A 7,295-nucleotide genomic window follows, 5' to 3' on the forward strand; every position below is an offset into this window, starting at 1 on the left:
AGTGAGCGGGAACCGGTCTGTATGTGGGATCCGAACCCTCGGTGGGAGCGCCGCCGCGCTCCCAAGCGGCGCGCTGTAGCAGTGCGCCACCGGGCCGGCCCTAAATTTGTTTTTTAAAAAAATATCTTCTATCATCTCTCCTTAACATGCTCATGCTTTTCTATATTTAAAAATTTTTTTAAATTATTTTTAATAACACCAAAGAAAAGCATCCCTTTTCTGAAAAAAATTACATAAAGTCACACATATATAATAAATGCTTGAACATTTTATTAAATACTTTTACAGTGACACAAAATGCCATATACTCATATGGCATTTAATTCAAAGTTTCAAAATGGATATTAAACACAACTGTTACCAAAATACAAGGGACATTGCTTTTGATGTTTTCTTTCTTAATAAGTTGTTTGCTACTTACGATATGCATATTGGTGTTATGACTAAAACTCTTTGGCTAACCAAGGATGGTGAGGTCTCTGTGTAGTTCCATTTCAAGGGATAAATTGACACTGATTCATAGTGTCTCTAAATCTGTGGAACAGTGAACCATGCAGACATGAAGTGCTATTATGCTATGTAACATAAAAGGATTAAGATACTTAAGCACACTAAATTTTGGCTCTATAATTCATTATATAAGTGTGTATGACAAATGTGCTTTTACTTTAACATTTTGTTAATCCTATATATTATCTATTTTTAGAACTTATTGCTAAAACATATTTCTTTTTTTTTTTTTTCCTTTTTGTCNTGCGTTGATTAGCACTCAGCTGATAACTTGAGGGGAAGCCTCTGCAAATGTCCAGAGCTCTCTGCGCCACTCTTTCCACTTTCTACTGCTCTCTCCTCTCTGGTTCTCTGTCCTGCAAATTCCAGCCACCTTGGCTTGCCTAAATTCTCCACTCTGTCTCCTTGCCTCAGAGACCACCAAGCTCTGTGCAAGTTATCCCACCCTATACTGTTATTGGGAAGTCTTTCCAGACAGTAAGCACAGGCCATCATAGGAGTTGCTTTCTTTGATTCCTTTCTCTTAGTGATCATTGTTCTGCGTTGTTTTTTGCCCAGTGTCTGGAAATTGTTTTAGTTTTTCTGGCTTATTAGTTGTAGAGAGTAAATTTATCCCCTGTTACTCCATCATGGCTGGAAGAGGAAGTCTTCTCTGATTTATATTTTGAAGGGTGTTTTGTTGAGAATAGATTATAGTGGGACAAGAATGGAAGCAGGAATACCATTGAGGAAGCTATTTCAGTTAATTCAGATAAGAGCGGATGGTGGCTTGGCTCAAGGTGGTAGTGGTGAAAGAAGTGATCAGATGTTGGATATATTTTAATGTTAAAGCCTACAAGATTTATGATGGATTGGTATATAAAAGTGTCAACTTAAAAGAGGAGTACAGATTGACATGTAAAATTTATTTTGTCTTCATTATATTTGAGGCCATTAAAGCATGAGAATTTGTGAGTCACTCAAGGTCAAACCGTCAATCTCAAGCTCAGATCTTCTTATTACAAAGCCTATTTCTGTCTACTGTGCTACACTGACACTAAGGCCGTGAGTAATGTAAGCCGTAAGTGTTAAAGGAGTTCAAAGAAAGGAGAGGCATTGTTCTGCTTGAAAGAATAAAGGAGAATTCATACAAAACCTCATTTGAGCTTGATGATTCGTGAAGGATGGGTATAATTGAGTAAGTTAAAGAAGGTAAGTTACTTACCTGTTGAGGGAAGTAGTGTGAGCCAAAGTATAGTAGAAGTCTTTGAGGTATCATTCTGCTTAGGATTCTCTTGGTCTGTGTAAGCTCTTTAAGGGCCACTGTAGTTTCATATGTTCATTCTGCAGAGTTTCTCATGTTCAAAACTATAGGGACTAGAGTTTATTTTGTTGAGAATAGTTATATCTTATTTGCCTTCAGAACAAGGGACTGAATAAATATCGTTATGATTCTCTTTAAGGAAACTCAAAAGGCAAAAGATTACCTAAGAACTTTAACTAAGAAGAAGTAGATTTTTTTCCCCAAAGAATTAATTTGAATGGCCATGTTAAGGAGTTTGAATTATATTCATAATGTGATGGGAAGCCACTGGGGAGGTTTTAAGAAAGAAGTCACACAATCCAATTGATGGCTTTAAGAATATTATTCTGGGGCCGAGCCCGTGGCGCACTCAGGAGGGTGCGGCGCTGGGAGCGCAGCAGTGCTCCTGCCGCGGGTTCGGATCCTATATAGGGATGACCGGTGCGCTCACAGCACTCACTGGCTGAGTGCGGTGCGGCCGGTCTCAAAAAGGACAAAAAAAAAAGTTATTCTGGCTGGTGGGTGAAGAATAGTAGACTGGTGCATGAAGTGAGGGAAAGGGTTGAGCAGGAAGAACCAGAGTAGAAAGAGGAAGATCATTTAGGAATCTTTTATAGGCTAGGGTAGTACTAGGGATGGAGGTAATGAGAATTGTTCAGATTCAGGATTTATTTTGTAGGTAAAACCCACAGAATTTGGTAGTTGTTTTGGATGTAGGTGTGAGAAAAAGAGAAAAATCCATGATGATGTGTAGGTTTTTGCCTGAGCAACTGGATGAATGGGGGTGCCACATAGTTAGATGAATATAAGTTAGGGAGGAGTAGCAGATTTTAGAGGAAATTCAAGAGCTCTGCTTTGGATATGGTGACTTTGAGATGCTTTTTAGACATCCACGTGGAGATATCAAGTAGACATGGATACAAGTCTTGCACTCGGGAGAGAGCACAGAGCTAGCAATAAAAAGTATTTACAGCCATGACACTGAAAAAAATCACTTAGGGAGTGAGTGTAGGTAGAGAAGAAAATATGTTTGAAATCTGAACCCCACAACACTAAATTATTTAGAGGTCAGGTAGAGAAGGAACCAGGAAAGGAGAATGAAGAATGAGCAGCTAGAGAGATAGGAGGAAAACATCATGTCCTAGAAACTAAGTAAAGAAGTGTCTTGAAAAGAGTTACACAGACACGAGGTTGAGCAAGAGAAGCCAGACACATAGTATGTAATTCCATCTGCATGAAATCAAACAACAAACAAAATTAATCTATGGCGATAGAAGGTGGTTTGGGGGGGCTGGCCCGGTGGCGCACTCGGTAGAGTGCGACGCTTGGGAGTGCGGCGGCGCTCCCGCCGAGGGTTTGGATCCCATATAGAGACCGGTCTGCTCACTGGTTGAGCACGGTGCGGGCGCGACAGTGAGGGTTGCGATCCCATTGCTGGTCGCGGTACGGGCGCGACACTGAGGGTTGCGATCCCGTTACCAGTCACGAAAAAAGACAAAAAGGAAAAAAAAATAATAAAAAAAAAAAAGAAGAAGAAGAAGGTGGTTGGGGACAGGGGTTGGCTGGAAGGGGGCACAAGGGAACTTTCTGGATAATATAAATATTCTGTGTGTGTTTGTGCTGTTATATGGGTGAATACAATTGAACTGAATACTTAAGATCTGTGTATTTATTGAATGTAAATTTTATCCCAATTTCTTAAAAAGGAGGAAATTATAACTACCAAATGATAGTGAGAGTTTACATAAAATGAGGACTGAGAATCGACCATTGTCAATGGTGACCTTGATGACAGTGGTTTCAATGGCAAGATGGGGGTGTGTGTTTAGAGTGAGCTAAAGAGAATAGGAAATGAGGAAGTGAAGGTGACAAGTACAGAACCCCTGCATGAGATTTCTCCTAAATAGGGGAACAAAGAAATGAACAAATATGTGGGGGATATGGAGATTGTCTATGAAAATTTAAAAAAAAATTTTTTTATGATGGAATACATATCATCATGTCTTTATGATGATGAGAATGACCCAGTAGAAAGTAGAAATTCATGGTGCAGGAGAGAGTAAGGGAAGGACACTGCAGGTACAGACAGCTTGAATAGGGGAGTCAGGGAAGCTGACTTTGGTAGGAGCATGGTCTTTCCTACTGTTGTTACAGGTGGAAAAGTAGAATATATGGATACAGATTCAGGAGGGCAAGTAGATTTTTTAATGGAATACATAGTACTTCTCTTTGTATTGTTTCTTTTTCCCCCAGTTAAATAAAAAGCAAAGTTGGCAGATGAGGATGAGATTTGGGAGAGGGTATTGGAGGTTTGAGGAGATATAAATTAGTTGTCTTGGAGAGAGAGCACAATACCTAGGTAAATGTAATGAGGTTGGCTGGTGGTAATGAGGATCCACTTGATGTTTGTCACTGTAAATATAAAGAAACAAGCAGCCAGTGTGATTCTGAGTTTTTCCTCAGTCATTCTCAGTTCCTGGGTACAGTTGCAAAATAGGTGAAAAGATGGGTTTTAAAGGGTTGGGATTTCACCAGGACTTTGGTGTCTGTGGGAGATAGCAAAGTTTCACCTAGAGCTAGGATTTAAAGTGAACATTCAGGGAAAAAAAAAATCAAGGATATAGGGAGAGATTGAGTTCAAGGAGGCACAATGTAAGGTTTTCTGAAAGGTCCAGGAGTAGTGAGAAATGTGTCAAGACAGAGAATGAGAGCCTTGGGCATTTGGTGGTGACTGCGGTAATTAGGGCTGTGGGCATGTTTGGATTCCTCCTGATGGTTTTCTTAGGAGAAGGTGGATTATCATTTCTTAGCATAATCTCTATCTTGAGATTGATCTTAATCCTTCCAGTAGTTTCTTTTCACATTTCCAGTAGTTCCTTGATGGCCTGCCAGCCCTGCAGGGTCTGGCTGTGGCTTTCTTCATAGCTTCTATAACCTGCTTTTCCCCCTATCATTCTTACCTCCTGTCACCCACTTTTGACTTCTTTGCTATTTCTTGAACATATAATATTTGTTCTTACCTCAGTACCTTTGCTTTTACTTCTCTGTGCCTCTCAGATCTTCTTGTGTTTGGGTCCTTCATGTTATTCAGACCTCTGATCAGATGTTGTCTCCTTAGTCAGGTCTTCCCTGACTACCACAGCTTCCACTCCAGTGCCAGGCTCTTATTTCCTTTCTTTCTCCCTCCCCATTCTTTCTTTCTCCTTCTTCTCCCATAGCACTGTTCACTCTGTTTATGAGGACAGGCTTTCTCTTCTTCCCTACTGCTTCCCTAGTACCCAGAAGAGTGCCTACTACATAGTAGGTGTTCAATAAATATTTATTTGGATGAGTGTCAATGGTAAACTTCCCTAATGACTTTAAAAGATAGGCTGACGTTCACATAGATTTATATGAACATTTAAGTAACAGATGTTTCATGAAATGGCTTTTCATCATGGTCTGGTTGTCTCCTACCACAAGCAAAAGCGTCAGCCATTAGCATGTAATGGAAAGCCAGTTTTATAGAAGAAACCTAGGCCTGTTCTGAAATTTATGGTGAAATAAGAATATTATTTAATTCATCAATTAAGCAGTTCTACAAATTACATAGATTAATGATTTCATTTTTATGTCAAGAAAGAACATTAATTTTTATGAGATATGAGAATATGGTGAAATAAGAATATTATTTAATTCATCAATTAAGCAGTTCTACAAATTACATAGATTAATGATTTCATTTTTATGTCAAGAAAGAACATTAATTTTTATGAGATATGAGAATATGGTGAAATAAGAATATTATTTAATTCATCAATTAAGCAGTTCTACAAATTACATAGATTAATGATTTCATTTTTATGTCAAGAAAGAACATTAATTTTTATGAGATATGAGAATATGGTGAAATAAGAATATTATTTAATTCATCAATTAAGCAGTTCTACAAATTACATAGATTAATGATTTCATTTTTATGTCAAGAAAGAACATTAATTTTTATGAGATATGAGAATATTGTGACTTTTGTTTTTTATTTTCTAAATCAAATTAGCAGTGGTCATTCTTCATTAGATATCACTTAGAACGGGGTCGTTGCCCTTAGGGAGCTCCTTATGTTTGTTTGGGAAGCAAACCTAAACGTTGGAAAAGTGCAGTAGCAATCCAGGTTGGGTTGGGCATCACTCATCTGAAAATCTGAAATCTGCAACGTTCCAAAATCTGAAATGTTTTGAGTACTGACATGACACTCAAAGGAAATGCTCATTGGAGCATTTTGAATTTTGGATTTTCGGATTAGGGATGCTCAACCAGTGTGTATCTGCAAATATTTCAAAATCCAAAAAAAATCTGAAATCCAAAATACTTCTGGTCCCAAGAATTTTGGATAAGGGATACTCAGCAAGGTAAAAGTGAAAGCAGGGACAAAAATTATTCCAAGGCAGAACATACTCAATTATGGAATCTAGCTGGTACAATCAGTAGTTGCTGATCCAGTTCAGTTTAAAGTGGTATACTGCTCAGCACCTGGAATGGTGTCACTCTTTTGTTCCTCAATAGCCACTCAAGGTCCCCAGGCCCTTGGTGTGGCCCTGTTATAACTGACATTTTGTTTTCATTGCAGTTGTCGGACAAGTAACCGCAAGAGCTTGATTGTGACCTCTAGCACATCACCTACACTACCACGGCCACACTCACCACTCCATGGCTTCACAGGTGAGCGCTTGAAGGTTAAGAAAGCTTGGATGAAAGAGTGGCCACAGATGCCCAGTTTCTTTCCTACTTGTTATGTGTGTGGTTCTGTATATTATGTTACCACTTTGTTTGGCTGACTGAAGCATACAGAACAACATTCCTTTTAATCCTCTACACATCTTGGAGCCAAGAATGTATTCTGGGCCCATGTGTTCTAGTGTGCTGTAATGTGTGTAGTGTGTTATGGCTCCAGTGATCTTGGGCCATGTGATGAGGAGTCCATTAACATTTTGTCCTACCATGCCCAAGGACCAGGGCTCACAGAGAGGATTTTTTGTTTCATGGGACTCTTCCTGTTAACTTTCTCCTGTTAGACTAAGAGGCGACAAAAGTAAGAGGAATATTTGTTTCATATTGATGTTGATTTCACATTTTGGAATTGAAGCAAATGACCTCATGCATTCAGACTACTCCCTCTGGAATATGGCTCCTCCAGACAGTGTAAGGACTGGTTTACTTGCCTCTGACTGAGCAGTATATAAAAATTAAGGGGCTTGCATTGACTCAGGGACACTCTACTTCCCAGGGAAGGAGCAGAAAAACCTCATTTGAGTTAGCCATGTATTTTGGTCTAGATATGTATTCTTGCATCCCAAGGGAGCCAGCCTTACTGAAGGGTCTGTTGCACTGCTGTGCTGTTCACCTCTTCATTATTTACAATAGAAGTTCTAAAGCTAGGGTTAATGGAAATGGAGCAGGCTCGGAACCAGAGAAAGCCGTTTAGAGCTTGCTACCTGGCTTTGGTAAGCCGTGCGTAGTGTTGTCC

At 39.3% G+C, this 7,295-nt stretch overlaps 1 protein-coding gene across 2 annotated transcripts in view; it reads left to right on the forward strand.

Annotated features, from left to right (window-relative positions):
• The window catches only part of MAST2 (microtubule associated serine/threonine kinase 2), a 135,113-nt gene that overhangs the window by 64,199 nt on the left and 63,619 nt on the right, over positions 1-7,295 (forward strand). For both annotated transcript variants that reach the window (XM_008566433.1, XM_008566434.1), the window contains exon 2: positions 6,399-6,490. The gene's annotated coding sequence lies outside the window, so the exon portion shown is untranslated. The remainder of the gene's footprint in view (positions 1-6,398; positions 6,491-7,295) is intronic.

This window comes from Galeopterus variegatus, unplaced genomic scaffold (assembly GCF_000696425.1).
Source record: "Galeopterus variegatus unplaced genomic scaffold, G_variegatus-3.0.2 Scaffold242, whole genome shotgun sequence".
NCBI classification, from domain to species: Eukaryota; Metazoa; Chordata; class Mammalia; order Dermoptera; family Cynocephalidae; genus Galeopterus; species Galeopterus variegatus.